The sequence below is a fragment of the Sylvia atricapilla genome, chromosome 13 (genome assembly GCF_009819655.1).
Source record: "Sylvia atricapilla isolate bSylAtr1 chromosome 13, bSylAtr1.pri, whole genome shotgun sequence".
NCBI lineage: Eukaryota > Metazoa > Chordata > Aves > Passeriformes > Sylviidae > Sylvia > Sylvia atricapilla.
In genome coordinates, this window is record NC_089152.1 from 13021581 (window position 1) to 13043203 (window position 21623).

General features: G+C 41.4%; 1 protein-coding gene across 1 annotated transcript in view; it reads right to left on the bottom strand.

Moving 5' to 3' along the window:
• The window catches only part of CCPG1 (cell cycle progression 1), a 52045-nt gene that overhangs the window by 629 nt on the left and 29793 nt on the right, over positions 1-21623 (bottom strand). The gene's annotated exons all lie outside the window — the stretch shown is intronic.

Here is a 21623-nt window from a genome sequence, read left to right on the forward strand (position 1 = left end):
AGTTTTTTGTATTGAGGAAGAATCTTCAGTTTTTAAAGTTTTTATTGTGATGCTAGTTAGCCATTCAAACTAAATCTTGGTCCTGAATTGTCATTAAACAAACACACATTTTCTCCGTGGCTCACTCACATTTAAAAAAAATTCTCTTTTTTGTGCCTGTTTAAAAATAACCATATTCTCTAGAGCCTGATCTAAGTGCAGAAACAACTAAAATGTGTAACAAAAATCACTGGGAAATTTCACGTGTACTAGAAAAGCTGATGCAAGTGCACTGGCACTTTCCTGTTGAGTAGCTACTGATCCTCTCCTCCCCCAAAGCAAACATAGAGAGCTGCCTTGTGCTGTGTTCAAAGACATGAACATGAAAAGATAAGCCTAAAATAACCACTCTAAAAGCAACAGAAAACCGGCATAAAATTGACTCTTATGAAGGACAGAAAAAGATACCAACAATACAAAAAAAAAAAAAAAAATTTGAAAAGAGTCAAATCTGCTGTTTCATCTGTAAGTGTTTTTGGAACTACTTGTAGCTTGAGCTAGATAAAGTTATTAATTTCAAGTCAAACACTGCAGTAGTTTGCATCAATGAGAAAACACCAATTAATTTCTTGAATATCAACTCACAGCTTGAGGTTTGGAACAAACTGTGTCCCCAGCATGTGGGCGTCAATCACCACCACTCAGCTAAAACCGGAACTATCTTTAAATCTTCACCTTTATAATTGTCCCGCTCTTGGTTACAAGCCAGAACTGTGACTGGTTGATGTGGCCATAAGTGGCTTACTGAAAAGCAGACACCGGTCAGATTTACCCCAGATATTCTCCAGCTGAAGTCAGCGGAAAGCAGCTGACACTTTTTTTCCTTTTTGAAAAGCACCGAAGTCTCCCTTTCCCAGCCAATGCATATTTCACATTATGCCATCAATGCCAGTAAAAGCTTGCAGGAAAGGGGTTTGGGTGACAGAGTTCACACTCACTACTACATCACAGCCAGCTAATCCACTTCCTACTGTTGTGTTTTAACCAAAGTCTTGCAATAGAGTAGAAGGCTGAAAGGGAGAGCCCTGCAGCAAGAGTAATCAGTGAGCTTTTTACATAAATGCACCACAACTGCAGGATCCATCCACCATGCAGGTCTGAAGGAGCAGCATATTCAAGTAAGCAAGTTGAACAGGCAGCTCAAACACTGACATAATAACATTTTCAGAAGAAATTAAGAACCCTGATCCATTAGACACGCTCACATGTATCAGCAAAAATAATACACACTCACATGCATCAGCAAAAATAATTTTGAGGGGTTTGTTTCATTTTGTAAATCCTCTTCCCTGTTGGTGAAAGGAAAAAAAGTAAAACCAGATTACCTACCTTATAGCTCAACCAAAGTCTTTTCATTGAAATGTACCACAAGAAAAGGAAAAGTATTTTTAAAAACAGACATGGATTTTTCTTAAGACTGTATTTGATTTAGACTTCCATCTCACACATGGTGTTTCCTCTGCCCTCAGATGTTCTCAAAGGAGTAAGAGCTGTGTAAGCTCATCCTCTACTTATACACATGTTCTTTCAATCTCAATATCCCTAAATTAATTGTTGCTTTAAAAGATTTAGATGTAAATCTTAGGGCAAGCATATTACACAAAGACAAGCTTGCTTTATGCCTTTTACTGTGCTATGCCACCTGCACAGAGGTATTTTCCTTGTCTTCTTGGTTTTCTGTTGGGCTGCTATAGGTGTACAAAAATACTTTCAATAACAAATAGCAATGACAGTGCACCTGATCACTGCTGATTTACCATGCACCCTGTGCAAGACCACACAGAGGAAAGAAGGAAGGAAGGAAGGGCCCTGCAGCTCTGCTGTGGAGCTGTGGGGAACTGTTACAGTTCAGCCCCTTCCACTGGACAGGGCTGGTGACAGCTCTGGCCAAAACAGAAAGGTCAGGACTGGGCCTTGGGGAAGTAAAACCTAAAGGTATTCCTTGTGCCATATGTGATTTGTGGAGTGTCTGTCAGGACACACACACCTCATCATTTGGCCCACTGAAACCTCAGTTCTCCCTGTGGTTGGTACAAAACACAATTTCCAAAGGACTGACAGAGGGTGAGGAATCCTTCACAGGAAAGGTTCTAAAAATGCCTTCTAAAAGATTTGCTTGAGAAGGAAATTTTCTCCTTAGGTTTTGAAATGCACACACCTCTCACTGCACCCCATAATGTCAATCTATTATTCAAATATCTCCAGGGAGTGGTCCTTGTGAAACCCTGCACAGTTAACCTACCCTTGGAGACATGTAAAGAGCTATTTTCATAGCAGTTTCAAGCTTTGTCCTCCTCCCTGTACAAATATTTAAGAAGTGATCTCCACCCTCCACTTCCGAGAGCTGCAGTCTTAGTGTCCAGACACATCCAGTTTCAAATAACAGAAATAAGAATATATTCATTGCAAAGTATATTCACAGCAAAAGCTGCTGTGAAGTTTTTAAAAATCATGTCCTGTTACTAAAACCCATCCCACTTTTTCCTTCCAATTTTGCTCTTTTTTTTTTAAATTAGTCTTTATAGCTTCTCACTATAAAGCTTCCAGTTCTTTCCTTCCACTTTTCCAAATCTCGTAGATCAGGAGAGTAGGAGGTAGAAAAGGAAGATCCTGAAAAAACTAATGATACAATTAGACTTCACCAGGTCACCAAAAGAAAATCGTTCCCAAATCTTGCTTCTAAGAGCAAGAACTCCTAAATTAAAAAAAAAAAAAAAAAATCACTAATGGACACACTTTTAATCTCCACGTCAAACTCTCCACAGTTTTGCCTGTTGTAAATCCCTCCTTAAATCCTATTCAGCTCTGGCTTTGCCCTTTGCCTGGTATGCAGATGGACAAGAGCTATGAACAAGTGCTGGAAAAGCTCCACTGGCCTTTCCCATGGCTGACAGGACCCCCACAGCCAGCATTTGAGCTGTGCCTGTACGGCTGCTACCCTGGAGCCTCAACACACACACACACACAGATCATGCCTTATCAAGAAGGGATTCCCTCCAAATCAAGTGCTCCTCTTGTTCCCTGCATTTCCTAGTCCAAGGTACTTTCACATTACAGACATTAATGATAATGGGTTCATCTTTTTGCTTCTGGGACACAGGTATCACAGCATTACTGTGTGATAAAACATTCCAGACTATGGGAGACTTGCTCCTGTATAAATTAAGGAAATTGGTTTGGCATGCAGGATTTCCCCTGTGCAGTATGGGAATAGGGGATATGCTTCCTGAACTGGCCTTAGACAAAACAGGCAGCTCCTGTGCTGCTACTGAGCTGATGGAGAGCAGGAAAAAAGAAGGCAAAAGAGATGAATACATGGAAACACAAGCCAAAAAAACCCAAAGCATTGATCTGCAAATAAAAGCATGTATACATACACAGAGCGTAAAATTCAGGAAATCTGAACATGCCCCTAATCAGACAGTCCTCAAGCACAGCAGTTTAAAGCAAGGTATACCACTTACCCCAGCCTCTGCAAAAGGAGTAGTTAGGGCACACTGGAGATAGTACTTCCAATAGGAGTACTTTTCCAGCACCACCTCCTCAGCACACAGCCAAGAGGATTACGTGTCAGCTGTTTGCATCCACGTTGATGGGTGCTCAGAGATAAAGAGGTGTGCCCATGTCTGTGTCTAGGAGGGTGCTGCCTCACTGCATGGCTAGCAAGCAATTACACAGCTCACATGTCCCTTTTATTCCTAGAGGCAAACAGCATTTCAAAAGAGATTCGTGCAAGACCTACCTTGGAACAGATCTAAAGTTGCTGCAAAATCACCCACACACCTTAAAACAATTACACTGTTCCCAGCAGGGGCTTTCATTAAAAAATGCATTAATGATGGAGTATATGGATCACACCTGTTCACTTCCATTCATAGCTTTACATTCTTTACCTCAGGTTTGAGATTACAGCAGTCTTTAATGTAAACTGTTTCCTTCCTGTTGAGGCTCCACGCTTGTGATTAGAATTGACATGGGCATTGAGGAAAAATGAGTCCAAAATCCCCCCCAGACAGAAAAAGAAGACACTGCAGATCTCTCGATGGGCAGTAATGCATTTGGTACAGATTAGATTATTCTGTAAGTGCACATCAATTCACACTAAAAATTTTTTTCACCAAGACACTACACAAACTTGAACTTCAAGAGTGTTTCATGTGTCACTCCATCTGTTCCAGCAGAAAAACTGAGAAAGTGCTCCAGACTGCAGCAGTAATCCTGTCACACCAGCGCTGCCACCACACTACAGCAAGGCAATAAACACATTCCTGCTCAGCGTGGGCGAAGTGCTGAATGGCCTCACCCTGCTCTGAGGCTCCAGCAGCACCTGAATGCTTGAAGAACTTGTCAGTCAGACACCAGCCAGCTCTGTCCAAACAAGGGACAGAGACTTAAATAATGCTCCTGCTTAGTCAGCGCTTTGTTAGAAGTGCTTTGTTGAAAGCTGCCAGATCGGTACAAATGTAACATAAACATATCATGACAAGAATCGTTGGTAAACTCAAGTACCTGCTGTGCTGGGGGAAGAGAACTAATGAATAAGCACTTCACCAAAATGTTCTGAGCTGCACTATTGTTTTTCTTAGGAAAATGTATGACCTGGCTTGCTTTAGTTTTGGTCAAAATGACACTTTCTGTGACTTCTGAGGCTTTTCTGTAACATGGACTACATGAAAAAAATACTTGGTTACTTTCAATTGCTTTACCTGACATTTTACTATTATGTTTTTAGCTTCCACCGTAGAGGAATTCTAAGGAATTGCAGGATCATTGTCTAAGGAGTGCCCCTTTCTTGGAAAGATCAGATTTTAAGGGTGCTCAAGATACACAAGAATCTGCAACACTAGGTACAAAAACACAGGCTGGGAAGTTTTGGCCCCCAAAGACTGATGTCCCTTTTATTTGGCTGAAGGTGCTCTACAACCACTTTTCAGCATAGCTACAGCTGCAGCGTTTTGAGAGCACAAACTGACAGGCACACAAAGGACTGTGGGAATGAGTCACTATGGGAGATGCCAGGCAGAAAATGATAATCCCACCCAGAAAGAGGGCACAAAAGGGAAGAAGCAGGTCTGATGTGGTGAGAGAACCCTGCACAACAGGCCAGGCAAGGAAACAGCAGATCCTGAAGTTTATTTCCAGAAGACCAGGACACACTAGGAACGGAGAAGACAGGAAATGAAACAAGTTAGTTTTGCAATTGCATTTGCATTTCAGCTTCACCAAACCAATAATCAGGCAGCTGGATTTCAAAGGTTATCTCAGTTACACAAATGAATGAAAAGCAGCATGGAACTGGAAAAAAATTAAGAATAAAAGCAGGAATGTTGCAGGTGGTTATTCAACACTCCCCATACAGGAAAACCTTTGTGCAGCTTCAACTTCTGTGCGAAAAGCACAGCACCATCTCTATTCCCTCATCAGTTCCTAACATGTTCATGCTCCATGGTAAGGAACTACTATAGGTAAATAAAGATTTGCAGCGCTGTGTGATGAAAACAGCTGAACTCTCTCAGAGGACCTGTCCCCCTCCTGGGAACAAGAGCTTTTGCCTAACAAGTTACCTCTTGGCACTCTCCTCAGAAGCTGCTTTCAAGTTAGAGCACTAACTTGAAGCAAACATCTGTTAAAGTGAATAAACTCCAGAGTAAACTGGGGAAAAGTAAAGCAAGCCTTTTTAATTTCTTTTAAGCAGTTCCACACTACTTACTCCATCCTCAACCATTCCCCTCTTCCTCAAATAAATGTATTAAGCCACACTGGCTTCCATGCTTTTTCACTAACTTATAAACAGGAAATTAAGAGCACTGCTCAGCATCCTCCCTAACGTGACAATTCTGACCACTTTGGGACCCACCTCCTTCCTCACAGCCCACCCGTAACATCTATCTGGAACACATCACTGCACTGTACCTACTCTTCACAGCATCAAGGGATTATGAATGACAGTCTTACACAGATAAATCTTCCGACTGTTTCTGACAAAACAGGAGCCACAAGGGCTTCACCCACAAAGCTGGTCATATTCATAGGTGGGAAATACCCAGGAATTTGACCATCCACTGATTCACTAACACTTTCAAATTCAGCAGGGCAAGAAAAAAGAGCACACTCCTATTTCTGCCCACAGAAATAGCCACCGAAGGGTAAAGGAGAAGATAATAAGAATCACACAGGATACTAAGAATTGTGTATTCCTTTAAGGAATGGTTTGGTTTTCCAGAAGATAAAAATCTCCAGCAGATAAGCAAGCACATGAAAATACAGAATAAGAGGAATAATAATAATTTTTAAAAAGTTAAAATTCTAGAAACTGAAAAAGGAAGCAGTTTCATATATGCAGATAGAATAGTAATGAAATGGCATCTCAAATAAAACATGTGCAGGTACTTATGCTGAAGAAAGTGTAAGTTATGCTCTGCCTATATGGGTGATGCAGTAGGCTGCAACACACGTTGGTTGGGCCAGATTCTTTAATTCCATTAAAGCACACACTGTAAATGGCAATATTATACAATATAGATATATTTCTCTTTTGGAAGAGCAAAGTTCTCAGCTAACCTTCTACCTGGTTTCATAGGCCAGATACCTGGAATACAGAAAATAATTCTCCAAGAGGTTACACTGCCAAGCTTATGACAGATACCAGATACATCCTGCATTAGAGAAGGAATAATCTGGCAAAATAAATTACCCTGATTAGGAGAATTAGAAGTCAATGGAGAAAGTCAGATACCAGACACCTGAAGATACTTCCTAATCATTGTTAGATAAAAGTGAAGAGCACACAAATATGATACAAATGAGGCTATAAAACTACATCATTCATCTAACATGATGCGGGCAATCATACAAAGGGTTTAAGCAGTAAAGAACTGCAGTGCAGAATTTAATCCACCTTTTCATCCTTTGGATTGGGAAATACATGGGGAGTTTGTTTTTCATAGGAAGTAAATAAACACTTTTCCTTGCTACTCTAGTTGTTAATTGGAAGATACAACCACCTCTTTTTCAGCAGCCACTGCCATTCTTTAGCATTACTGCTTTTCTGTAATACTGACATCTAAACTAACAGGGGCCACAGTACAGAGGATTTCTAACATTTTGTTCCTCTAGTTATTTCTTAGCAAGTTAAATGCTTTCTTATATATTTAGATGCCACTGAAAAATCAAAAAATTTTCAAGTCCAGTCAGAAGTTATTCTGAAAGCAGCTAATCACAAGGCATCATGGCCTTTTGGAGCCGGACTAATGTAATCATTCTTCCAGCAATAGTGAAAACATCCTGCTCCCCAGAAAAAGTACATATCAAAGTTACTGACTGAACAACTAAGCCATATCCATTTCTAGTGAGCTGGAAAACTCTATGGATATCAGGCACAACACCAGGAATAATAAAAAGTTACTGGTGAAAATATTTAATCAGAGGGATTTCTTAAATGAATGTAACAAAAAGCACAAAATAAGTTCATAGTTATCTGTGGGAAAGCAAGGGAAACTGTCAGTTAAAACCCCATCCAGCAACTAGAAAAGGTTATTCTTTTACTCCTTAAATCCAGCATCACAGGACTGCCAGCAATGCTAAGCAAGCAAGGGTACACAATGGAGAGAGTTGGAAGGATGGATCTAGATTGATAAAACTGAGGCTCACAGCTAGCATTCACTTCTCCCAATCTTTTAAAAATCAGAAAATCTTGACAGAAGCATCCTTGCAGGTGCAGAGCTCACTGGACCCACCCGAGATCGTGCTGCCATGGGGAGCCAGTCAGAGCAATGCAGGCTGGCAGCAGGACACTTCAGAGTTTGAGAGGTGGGTGGAAGCTGGGAATAATCTGCTTCTAAGAGGTCTCAAAAAAAAAAAAAAAAAACCCACAAAAAAACCCACCACCCAAAACTGAGCTTTTATTTCTTTTATTTCTTTATTTTCAGTGTCTGCTGAAATAGCTACAGTCTGAGAAACAGATTTTCAGCCAGCACTGAGCAGGACTCCTTCAGTAAACATGTTTGGAGATAGTGAGTGTATGTGACACTTCTATGTTTCAAAAATGCTACGAAAAGGTTAGAAATAACTTGCTGAGAGTACTCTGGCCAAAACTTAACATGCCCATTACATAATAAAACACCACTTCTGCCTGAAATAGGCTGTATTCAACAGGCCACAACCTGGTCTCTTCAGGAAGTCACTAACATGTGACAGCAAAGCAGAAATCTTCGTGTGACAGCAAGAAACAGACGCTTTGGAGCCTGCTTGTGGCTCAAAAGTATCATTCAAACTAAAGCAAAGCTGCAAGTAGGGCGTTTGAGTGGTATTTTCTTTCAAGAATTGAAAGCCAAGCCCCTACTTCCACCCCATCCTCCACTCGAACAGCTCCGGAACTGCAGCACAAATTAACACTGCCCAAGCCTTCTACTGAGGCCCTGCAGTCTGCCAAAATACCCAGACAGTGCTTTGGCAAAATGCTGGCTTCAATTCGTATCCTAGCACAGCTTTCTAGAGCCTCAGGGAAGGCATAATTCAAAAGAAGCACTGATTAAGCAGGCTGAACTGCTCAACACAAAGCTTGCATTCAAAAAGCCTGCTGTTTTTCAACCTGAGTTGCCAACAATATTTATCTCACTGTTCAGATCAGAACCCCATAATACAGCATGAATTATAGTTAAATCCTGATATGCAGCAAAGACTCCTGAGATAAACAGCAAACCAGAATTTCTTACACTAATTGGTGTGATATAGGAATATATGAGCAAGGAAAGCAAAAAGCAGCACAATTCTAATGTCACAGTTTGCCCATATCTTTCCTTTTAGTTATTCCCAGATGGAGGAAGGGCCCCAAGATGGCTGTAGAGTAAAACCCCACCTGAAACCTGGCAGCTCTTGCCAGCTTTTCATGCTGTAGGTGACTTCCTAAAGAATTCTTTTGTAACATTTCAGTGCACACAAAGCATCCTCAAGTTACACTTGAGCTGACCCACAGTAACAGGCAATTCCCTACCTCTACCCTTAGAAGTCTTCAATCAAAATTCAGAATGGTTCTGTCTATAGCTAGTAAATGGCTTAGCAGCAGTGAGTTTACAGAACAACCACCTCTACAACCCAGAAAAAGTCTATAAAGCTTTTCTATGAAAATAAATTGCCAGTCAGAATGCTTTAAGTGATAAAAGCAGTGCAAGTTTCCTGTAGAAAACTGTCAGGGAAATGCATATGCAGTTATCACACCACAGTGCATACAGACTGTGCTGTCCTGGTGAGACAACAAATAGAAACATTGCCTGCTTGTGAAGAACTCAAAAATCTCACACAAACTGGCAAACCTACTTCATAGCACAATTCTGCACCTCAACTGAGAAAGGCATCAAACCTCTGAAATGAAGAATGGAATATAAAGGGTAAGCAATAGGAAAGAATCTATTCAGCTATGCCCTTCTGAGCACAAGTCACAAGAAAATGGGAATATGTAATGGTATTGTCCCACAGAGATTCTACATGAAAGGTATCATCAAAGTAGGTGCTGGTGTTTCATCATCTGCTAAAAGACTGGCTTTGGCTTGCAGCATTTGGTTTGATTTTAAATCAATGCATGTGATTTACCATAGAAGAAACTAAGAATGTAGTAATGAACATTATCAAAATTTAATCCTCAAATAACTTAGGCTATTAGAAATCACTACACTAAAATAGGCTAGAAATAGTTTCAGTAACACATTCAAAAAGGACATGTAATGCAATAGATGAAAGTATTATACAACACCAAATTACAGTGAAGCAGCTACAACAACCAATCCATCCACACAGCACAGGAAAAACCAAAACAGTAAGCCAAGCATCAGTGTTTACAAAATCCTTTTTCAGTTACTTTATATAAACTTTTCATACACTGGGGATGTCTACAAGGAAAGAGCAAGAAAAGATATTTATTGAACTACATTTATGAATTCCTCACTTCTCTCTCATAAACACCAGTAAGCTGGTGATGATCTGGAGAAGAAAAATCATCTTAAGACATTCTATGCTAGACATCAAATAAAATCCTGGGAAAGTCTTGTGACCTCAGCAGAAGTGGAGGAGAATACTGTTTTCTGTTCTCTGAACAACTCCTCCTTGGTTATTTACCGTCTACAAAAACTAGAGTTCTGATCCACAATTAGAAAAATGCTGGTAAACACATGGTTAGAAAGGATGTCTGATTACAAAATCATCCTTGGCATGGCATGGCATGACTTAGTCAGCTGAGTACATGTATTCTGAGTTTGTTCCAAAGGAGATACAAAACACAGTAATAACAGCTCACCTTCCTATTGCTTTTATGGTAATTAATTTTAAGATTCAATTCAATTACTATATGATTGAACAAGGAATGTGAACTGGATGAGCTCTCTTGGTTCCTTGCTATTCAATTTTCTTTGTAATTAAAAATAACAGCCTGTGCAACACATCATTTTCATGCCTTTTATTATCCCTTTAGCAACATGATAACAACCATGTTGGTGCAGTTAAAAACCCTGCCATTCTAAAGAACTGTTTTATTCAGTATAGTTCATCTTTAAATACTAATGGGAACACAGGGAGAAATAAAGGGGAAAAAAGTTCAAGCACTGCTACATTTAAAAATACTGAGTTACTTTGTTGGGTATTTTAAATGTTATTTGTACAGCACACTTAACTATCAGGGGTCTAATTCTACCTTCCAACTGCAAAAGTTTTGACAAGTCTGCCACAGAAGAAAACGTAGGCTGATGACTTGGGACCAGAACAGGCATCTTATGGCTACTGGATCCAGACACTGCTCACTACAGTAATTTTATTTATTTTGTTAATAAACTTACCCTGGTTTGTATTTAAACCTGACTGGTTAATTTATGAAAAGCAATGACTAAATAAATACCAAAAAAGATGCAATTTTGTCATTTAACCCCAAAGTCTGTGTTACATAAGCCAGCTGTAGTCCTCAGCTTTACTGTTCCCTCTAGAACATGAGGATGCAGCAATGCTGAACTCCCAAAATTAGAGTATTCCAGGCAGCTTGTTAAAGTGCAGCAACAGTGTTTCAAAACTCTGAACAGAAGAACAGGTGGTACAGTCAGCTCAAGGAAAACAATGTAATAAATCTTCTGAAAATAAATAGAAAAGAGAAAGTGTTTACATACCTATGTTTAACAGCTGTGAATGGATCTGTAGTTTTCCAAATATGCTTCAGTGACAAGTTTCCTGACACAGCTCAGATCTCTTGAATACCATAGTCATGCAAAAAGAGCCATTTCTCATCTACAGGAAGCATCGGCAGAGAAAGAAATAAAACCAAAATAGTGTGGTTCAGACTAATAGCTGTAACATTCCCAGGGCATGGGAAGCTGCCAGCCCCACAAAACCACCCTCCCCACTTAATTACATTCAGCTGCTTGTCATGTGGTCTTGCTGACCGATCAAGTGATCTCTTCTCCCCCTTCAAAAAGTAAGTTAAGTAGCTAACTAGATCTCCCTAAACCAGGTAACACATCTTGAGCCTTTGCATAAACTACTGACCCTCCTCCTGGTCTTAGGGAGAGGAAGTTGCAGTGTGTGAGCACAATTTCTAAGTATACAAAAATAATAAAATACAGCAAACACAGCAGTCTACTATTTCGAAACACGGCAAGCACCAGGGTTCCCCAAACTGGTTCTATTTCCCACCTTTACAGGCAGCAGAAAACGTTCCTGATTATAAAACTGGCCCAGACACCAGAGAGAGACCACGTGAGTGGCAGCTGTACCACAGGGCTTTGGAGGCATCTGTGTCCAGTCCTTTCGGCTGAACCACTTCTGATGGCAACAAGCTCCAAGGAGAGATCAGAGCGAGGATGTTGCCAGAAACTTTCTGAAACGCAGACACTAAACCTACAAGCTCCTGTTCCTGAACAGTCCTGGGAGACACACGCAGACAGTTTAAACATTTCAATAACTTCAAGGAAATCAAGCTCCTGATTTAACATGTAAACCAACTCATCAAAGAGTCAGTTCACAAGGGCCTGTTAACCCGGGCCCCCAGGAGGCAGAATTCACAGGTCTGCCCCAGTTTCAACCCCAGTGTCTGCACCGAGGCACTCGCTGGATGGAGGGCCCTGCACGGGGTCCAAGGGATGAGACAGGACCTTCAGAGCCCCCTGCAGTCCTCCGAGGCCTCGTCCTCTCCCAGACACCACAGGTGCTCACAGGAGAGCGCTGAAAGGTGTGGACACTCACCATGTAAGACTTAGCTGATGTGAGCTTTTGCAGACAAGTCTCCTTGCACAATCCTTTCTTGTCTCAGTTTCTTTCCTCAAGCTGCTTCAAGAGCAGCAAAGAAAGGAAATTAAGGTGGTGTCTCAGGCTAGTCTCCAATTTTATAATTTCAGAAGTGCTGCAGACAGGCTGCTACAAATATTTAACATATGGATTCATCTGCCAGTAACAAAGACAACTTCACGAGCTTCTTAACTCTCACTTGTTTCAGTGCTCAACTATCTTGCCTCTTTTCATATATGAATCAAAGCAATTTTTATTCTCCTTGCCCTGGTGAACATCTAAGTTCTGTTATACAGAGCTGGAACACTTTTTCATGTCCTGCCTTAGCATTTTTCCAGAATTAACTAAAATCCATTTTTTTGACATTTAGTTGCAGGTTGTAATTTTTAAAACTCTACCCATTCTTGGCTCAATCCAATCTTCTACAAATTTCACCAGTTTCAGAGGAATATAAAAGGCCCTTTTTTGCTCCCATATGCAATTAAAAAACAGAACTGTGCTCGATTTTCAGCAACATGCACATTTTTAATCTTTAACTGCTTGCTTCCCTGATCAATACTGGCAAATTTCCTTAATTGTGGAGAAATATTCAGAGAAGCACCCTCGAATGTCTGGTAACTGCTTCAGAGTGCAGAAGGAGGAACAGGATAAGAACTGTTGACAGACAAAGCAGCAACTCTGTTGCAAACAGCCCTGGGGGTGACTACACACACACTGAGCACAAACTGTCTCTCTGGAAGTCTCAACCAGCAACACAAATGGAGTTCAAATTCTTCCAAACAGTCAGATGTTTGCCATCTTTAATGGAAAAACAATTCATAAATAATCCCCAGACTTCAGTGTTTATTTCAGGATGAAATGAGGCTGCTCAACTTGTCTCATACCGGCTTGGTGTGAGGAACACCAACTAGTTTTTCCTTCCTCCCTACCAGGCAAGGGTTTTATCCGAAATAGTAAGACTTTACCAGAAAGGAACAGCTGAAATAATGCTTTTTTCGAGGGTGAAGTTATGTTGATTTCAAACTAGACAGTTATATATCGGGAGGACATCAATGTTCAGTTATTCACAGTCTCTGTTTTTAAACAAAGACGTTTGCAGCCTCTCAGCAAACGCTGCACAGGCAGCCCTGCTGTGGTGGCAGGAAGCGAACACAGACCAAGCAGCAGCAGCTGGAACAGGAACCACTGCAGGCAGCCCAAGGTGAGCCTTCCTCCCACTGCTACCCCGATCCCAGGGGGCTGTAAGAGCTTGGACACTTTCCTAGTTTATGTAGGGGATCAAAATTACTGAAACTGAGATGTAGTTTTGAAGCTCCAGCTCCACAAAGGAATATCTATCTACTCAGTTATTCAATATTCCCAACGTTTTTACATTGTATACATGTTTATACACTGTCCCAAAGCAAAGCCAAGCGGAGATGCCCATCCTATAGAATCAAAAGGGGAAGGAAAGAACCCTTTAATACCTGAACTAGGTCCTCTCTCTCTTATTACAGTTCTGAAATATCAGAAAGAAAATAGAATTAAAGAATACTATTGTACATGTCCTTGTATAAGATGTTACAACACCAAGAAATGGTCAAACCAGATGTATTTAAAATAGCAATAAAATGTGTATGAATAAACATGATTATTTATTCTGACTGAAATGAACAAATGTGATCATTTTGCACACAGGAACTGGTATTTTGGCAACATTCACACTACTCAAACTACATAATCTGTACTCAAAAGAACATTTAACCTAAAGATGGATAAATTGACATGCTACAGTTCTTCTGTGAGACTATGTTGGTTCCCATTTTGTAAGACCTATGAAGTTCGTGCCTGCATGAAGAGAGCACTAGAGCAGCACTGCCTGAGACACCAGTGGCCCTGCACTGGGTGAGAAGCTGAAAAAGCACACCAATAATCTAAGATCTTTATTTCAGCCTGAAGAGCTACAAATCTCATTTTAGATCAATGATCTTTATCTACTTTAAAGGGTTGATGACTAAGTGAACTTTTTAAATTAAAAAACATAGTATCTTTACAGGAAGCTGCTGTACCAATTTAAAGGAACTGGAGTGTAGTGTGTGCGCACTGCAGCTACCTAAGAAGGGATTTTCAATGTTTTACAATTCTATATAATATAGCTTTGAAAGTTTCTGTCATATTTCTGTCCACACTTGAGCTTAATTGATACGTGTTTGTTCTTGGCACTACCTGATCCAACATGTTGTTAAAAACCAATCTCAGCAGGGCTGGGTTTTCTTTCCAGCACAAGAAGACCCTGCTCGCATCTTTTCTGAATCGACTTAACAGAGCAAGTGGTTCATCATTGTCCTCACAAGCTGACAACAGTGCCTTTTGCACTTTAACTCTGCTCCCAGGAGGAAAAATGGAAAGGTTAATTATGTGAACTATGTGACAGACAGAGAAGTCTGCTGCTTCTGAGCTACAGCAAAGTATTGCTTCTGCAGTGTATTGTTTGATCTTCCATGCAATGAAGCACATGAAACCAAATTAAGCACCTGTGATGCCTATTTTTTTCTACCATTTCTTAAAGCACAAACGTCATTAACATTAGAGCTCCTTCATATTCCCATTTATTCAGTGACTCCCCAGGTTAACTAACCTGACTGGTTGATCTGTCTTCCTTCAGGGTGTGCAGGAGGAATGGGTGGGCTTGGAAAGGTGGTGATTCTGCAGTGCATTACCAAAGTAGGTCTTTCAGTTCCATTGGCCCCATTCCACTCCCCGTGTGACTCCCAATTACTAAAAACGTTACTGCTCCCATTCTTCATGCTCCCACAGGATGCTAGGCTGAAGAAAAATTCCCTAAGGCTCAACACACCACACTGGAGATTATGAATGCAATAAGGACTTCTTGGAACAAAGCTCCAAATTTGCAATGCAAAAAACAAAGCTGAAATGAGGACATGCCTCTTAGCCTGGTTTCCTAAGGAAATAAAGCTCATTAGAGAGGGGCAGAAACACTGAATTTCTATTATTTCTGCCTTCTCCCCCAACATTTGAACCCGCTGATCAGCTTTAACACACCTTTACAGAGGGGAAGAAATCACAAAGATCCTAACTTCCTGAACACTTTGGGAAAAAAATGGCAAAAAAAATGGCAGACTGGATAAAGGGAAGAGTGGGACGTGTGCCTCCCCTGAAAGTTGGCAATTACAGTTTCCAGTTCTGCAAGGGAAACCCACCAGCTGCCCAGGCTGTAGCTGCTGCAGCACATACAGTGACAGTCATTCAATTTTACATTTACTTTCAAGCTGGATCTAAAAGACACTATCTATTTTAAAAGCAAATTAAATTTAAGCACATCTATTATTAAAAAGTGAATGGAATAAAACCAATGGAGTTTTGCCATATCAGCAGTTCAGAACTGGGTGAGGAGGAGTTATCTTCTGTTTCAAGAGCTGCTAAGAAGCATGATTCCACTTTTACAGCACATTCTTTTCACAGGCCTTCCGAAGCCTGCTCTGCAACTCCTACTGACACACAGCAAGCCCTGTGGGCTATATCCAAACTGGAAATTCTAGAAAACTATCAAATAAAGATTTGTATTCACCTCTTCTATTTCACAGACAAAGGACATTTTAAAAGCTACTACTTTAACAACTCCAACTTGAGCCTATATTTATCCAAACTAAAATGACGAGAATTTTGCTATGAAATTCAGAAGAAATACCATCAAATCAGACAGTATGCCTTCAAACTTGGTTAACACCATCTCTGTACAAAAATGTCTATCCTGACACCATTCCAAGAAAAAAATATGGAAAAATTAAGTATTAGTCAGACAGTTCATGCCCTGACAGAAAAGACCTGTCAGGCTGAATCAGTGTTAGAGGAGAAAGTCAGTGGAGCATGTGCAGTTACGTGTACAGGATCTGAAAGTGCTGCATGAGAAATTCTGTTGGAAATGGATAATACCAGCAGGGCTGGAACTACCCTGATACCTGGATCTTGGGTCACACTCAGTCATGCATGAAGTTTGGTTTAGAACAAAACAAGTGGGGATGGGGGAGGAGGAATTATGATTAGCTTTTGCAATTAAAAAAACAAAACAAGCCACCATAGAAAGACCCCAATTATGCAGCTTTTTGCTATAATCTGCATTCTGAATGTTATCTAGGCTTCCAAGCAGTCGTGGAAAGCACCAGCCACTGGCAATAACTGTAGCAGCAAATCATCTCATGCAAACTTTGCATAAAACCATTTCACAGCGCAAGTCCCACAACTATGAGCCTTGAGTGATACCCTGGAATTCTCAAAATGCACCACTCTCCATGACAGTCACACAGTTATCAGCAGGGATCTCCAAGAGGAAGGTAATTTCTCTCAGCAATTACCAATATAAAATACTATACTAGCAAGACTGGTGGAGACACATGAGAAGAAAAGAAAACCTGCATTTTTTATCCATAAAAATGAATGAAGTTTTCTTTTCCCCCTACTCACCATACATGCTTTATTAGTCCTTATCAGCACTAGCAGCCTTCAGTCTACTTCAAATATTCCCTTTCCCCAAGGATGTTACTGGAATGAATTGTTTTCTTCCTTTCAGTTCACAGAACAACCGTTTTCCTTACAGTCTTTGGGTGATAAGGGAACCAAGTGAAATATCCCACAGTTATGAAAATAATGAAACAGGCCTTAAGAGTGAGACTGGGCTGACTCAGGACAACAGCACTTCTCCAGAGAACCTTTATCACTTTCTAATGATATATGCTTAGTAAAAGTATTATAAAAATTGTGCATCCATTGTTTTCAATTTTGCTTTGTATTCTGCTGTTTCTAATTCAAGCCTGAGAGGGGCTTACATACCTGAAAGCCTATCCTTTCCAACTAAATAAACTGCTCTAATGAAAGGCACTGCTTCTACCCATGGAGCTCTCCCTAGCTGAAAGTATTACTGAAGAGTCAGTTTTCATCTGCTTTGCTATTTATTCCTTTATCCTGTTATCACCTTTTAAACCAATAGCAGTACACAGTTGCAAAACTGCAATCACAAACTCCAAACTTAATTTGGTCTCAGCTACCTGATCTGTGTAGCAGTGTCCTTATACCCATCTAGTGCTTTATTTGCACATTAAAAAAATATATTCAGCAAGGTGTACTCCTTACAGTCCTGTCATTCACACATCACATTTATACAAAGAATTACTGCAGTGTAAAGTTATTTTCAAAATATTTTTTGCAAGTGCCCACAAATTTTTTAATTTAAAAACACTGAATACACATTAACCAACTTCTTTTGTCCATCACATATCACAGATTTCTAGAAAAGTTGTACTCCTGCTAAGTTTGTACCTTCACTTCTGCTTCCTGCCCCTTTGCTACTTTACTACCAGCCTTCACATTGTCTTCCAAAAGTGCCTTTGTCTGGCACACTTGATTCTTACCCATTTCTAATCAGTAAAAGTATCAGACATAGAGAAAGAAAACAGCCATGGGAAATAGGTTTGCAAACTCAGGAAAATATCACTGCACTGGTTTACACTTTGATATCATCCTCAGAGCCACAGAAGCAAGGACATTTGTCTGGGTTTTTTTTTTTTTTTTTCCTCCTGTAGTCTAAAATACTGAAGAACTTGTTAGGTCAGCTCCAGAGTGCTGAAATGTGCCAGTATGTGAAAATAATTCCACCATCCAGGTTATGCAAAACTGCCACACACACCCCAAAGCATCCTCAGCCCTTTGAAGCCACACCGACACCACAGGAAAAAAGTATGCTGGTTATATGTCATATTTTAATCTATATGCCATAAGGCTTATTAGATTGGAAAATAAATCACAGGCACTGAGACTACTTATTACTATAAATCAAAAGTAAATTCTGCTGTTTTATGTATGAAAACACAACAATGTAAGGGTGTTCCAGGAAAGAAAGTCAGGGCTAGGACTTATTCACAAAACTCCACTGGAGATAAAAGGATCATTAAATCATAAAGTGATCTCAGCTGATTTAACATGTTTCAAGTTAGTCCTGCCTCCTGACAGGGATTGAGTTCTCACTGAGAAGAAAAGAAATGAGGAAAAGAAAACTCATAACTAGATGCCATATCCAGAGAAAGACTGATTGCAAATATATTTGTATAAATACAAAAAAAAAAATGTTTCTACTAAAAAAAAACTGCCTTTAGGTAAGAATTTATCAAACCATGATGTACCTAAACAACTTTTTAGGCATGTTTGAAGCCAGTGCTGTGAACTCAAAGATTTTATCTGCAGCACTGAGTGGTATCTAGAAGACAACAGCAGCAGAAGCAAGTTCCAGAGCACTACGTATGCCCAGCCCAGGAAAAGTTTAGCTCCAAGTATCCAAGTGACCCTCTGCAGGACCAATCACATATGCAGAGTACAATAACGCAGCTTTAATACAGAAGGGGATATTTCATGATTAATTACTTAAATCATGAGTTTAAAACATTTAAAATGCAGCTTAATTAACTCCTGAGACAGGGCAAAAGGAGTTCTCATTCTTCATATTCCACTTCTGGTGCAAATTTCTCCTGTTTCTTCAAATTAAATTAAATTCTAACTGCCTCTTGACTGTGACAGGCTGATCTTAGTAATGGTGCTGATCTGCAAGTCCCGGGTCATGCTGGAAACTGACAGACCTATCACTGGTCATTGGGCAGCACGGCAGAGACCTGGCAGGAACAGCACAACTAAGAATTCAAAGGCACGCAGGGTTACTGCTCGTAATACTTGTTTCTGTAAATGTCAAATGATACTTAAGAATTCTTTTATCTCACCTTATCTTCTCTTTGAAAGAAAAGGAAATGTGTAATCAAGTGATAAAATAATGGGTTCCCATGTTTAACGATAGTGATAAAACAAACTTACAGTCTGGTTTTAGACATCTGGTTGCTCATGAGAAATTTTGTCAACTGTGAAAATAAACCAGTGGAAGTTGTAGCACACCCTCTCTCCCAAACTCCTTTGTGCAAGAGATTAAACAGATGTAAAATCAGAACCCCGAACGAGAAACACGGGAATATGCTGTTCTTTTTTCCATCTTTTTAACCATGCTTTTGAGACATTCATTTAGCATTACAAATACCACTCCTACATTTACCTATCAAACATTTGAAATGCATATGGCAGTGTATGCTTTTCCCTGGCTGGAAAATACTTGGAACACTCACAAAAATAGCAAAAGTCTGTGACAAGAAAGAAGGGCTGACAGAAGATGTCTATGTAAGATTAAGTTTCCAAGAAAAGGCAGGGTAGATTTTGTAGTTTCAAAGAAAAACCTGTAAGTATCACCTTCAGAACTAACCCCAAACATGTATGTGCGCTCCTGACGAAAATCTCCTAAGTGCCATCCATGAGGGAAGTGTTAAAGGATTTATATAATCAGAAAGCTCAAAATATTTCTGATACACCTCTAAGAGATAAAAATTTGGTGTTTTCAAGCGTTCTGAGCATGTCCTTTATACTTTGCTAGCACCATTAAAAACACCAGTTATATATTAATATACTCTAGTTACTTAGAGAGCTAGGAAAATCAATAGGTGTTTCTGATGGATTTGGCTTCCCTTAGATGCAAGATCATCCAAGTGTAAATCCAGCCCAAGCATTGCAAATCAGGCCGAAGGGCCTCTCAGCACAAAGCCTCCCTCGGACAAACGTGCGGTGCTCAGAAAGGAGCAACAGGTCCCTCGGTAGTCACATATAAGATCTGAGCCCCGGCTAGGCAGGTAAAACACCGTGATAGTGTTTTCACAACGACTTACCCTTTTTTAAGCCTTTTTAAAAATGTAAAGCAGACCCGCACGCCCGTTCCGCGGTGTTTTAAGCCGCGCAGGCTGAGGGCTGCGGGAAGGCTGCAGAGGCGGCAGCAGCCGCGGGAAGGCCGGCGCGGGCTCTGTGTGGGCGCTCACGGCCCTCGGGGGGGCACCTGAGGGGCAGCCCGGAGGCCGAGCCTGCCGACGTCCCGCTCCCACCTCCCGCGTCAGGCCCCTTTGTTAAAGCCCGGCTGGTTTTCCGGAGCGCCGGCTGCCGGAGCTCCGTGCCCGAACACCGTCCCGGGGTTCTGCCGGCCCGGCCGCCCCCTCGCTGCCCGGCTCGCCTCCCCTACCGCCCTACCTGCTCTCCTCCCGGCCGCCGGAGCTCCCGCAGCCGCGTCACGCCGCACCTGCCCTTTTTTGGGCTCCCACCGTGTCTTTTCCGTCAAGACAACATCACTTCCCGTGCGGCCCGAGGTGGGGGCGGACCGGGCGGCGCCGCCCCGGCGTGTCCCGGCCCCGCCGCGGCCACCTGGGCGGGCTGAGCGCGGCCCGAGGGCAGCCCCGCGCGGTGCCCGGCGGCATCGGCCGGGCCGGCTCCAGCCCTTCCCTGCTCGCCGCTCGGGAAGGTCTAGCGCCGTGGACTAAGAATTCATGGGAGGCGAAACAGGTTTTGCAGCGAAAATCCGCGGTGCCTGGTTAACGCGCACCGCTGAGTTTAATGAGTTCTTCCTGCCGCCTGCTGGCTGCCTGCCTTTCCCCGCAAAGGAAAAGTACCCTTCACTCTCAGCAGCTTCCCATTAAATGCTTTACATCCAGCAGTCTCAAGAATTCAGCAAGCAGAGCCTTAAGCTCAGTTGCATCAATAACCCTCTCCACCTGCATCAGTTCAGACACCCTCTATCTTGAGGCTTTTCAAATTCAACTGGACAATTTATGGACAATTCCAATCATATTTGCAAACGAAGTGCCTTCTAGACCTGAGATACATCTCTTCAAAATAACCTTTTTAATATATAGTGGTACTGTAAAGGAAGCTGCTGGAGTCACTGCAGTTCAGTATTTCCACTGAACTTTCGTGGCAATTCCTCACAGAATCAGGGAATGGTTTGTGTTGGAAGGGACCTTAAAGATCATCTAGTTCCAACTCCCTGTCATTGGCAGGGACACCTTCCGCTAGACCAGGCTGCTCCAAGCCCCATCCACCTGGCCTGGGACACTTCCAGGGATGGGGCAGCCACAGTTTCTCTGGGCAACCTGTGCCACTGACTTCCCACTCTCACTGTAAAAAATTTCTCCTTAATATCTGATCTAAACCTGCCCTCTCAGTTAAAAGCCACTGCCCATGTAATGTCATGTCCAAACTGAATTTACTGCACTCAGTTGCACCTTCCAGCCCACCTTCTACTGCTATCCTCCCATCTCAGCTTTCATACCACTGCCTTGAGCTGTAACATTGTTTTTGGCTTAATATAGACACCCAGGTAAGTGGTTTCTTCCCTCATCCTGTCCAAACAAGATTGTGTTAAAACCAAAACCTGGGGTAAGTTTGCCCCAAGATCTCCTGGGTTTGGTTTATTTTTCGATTTA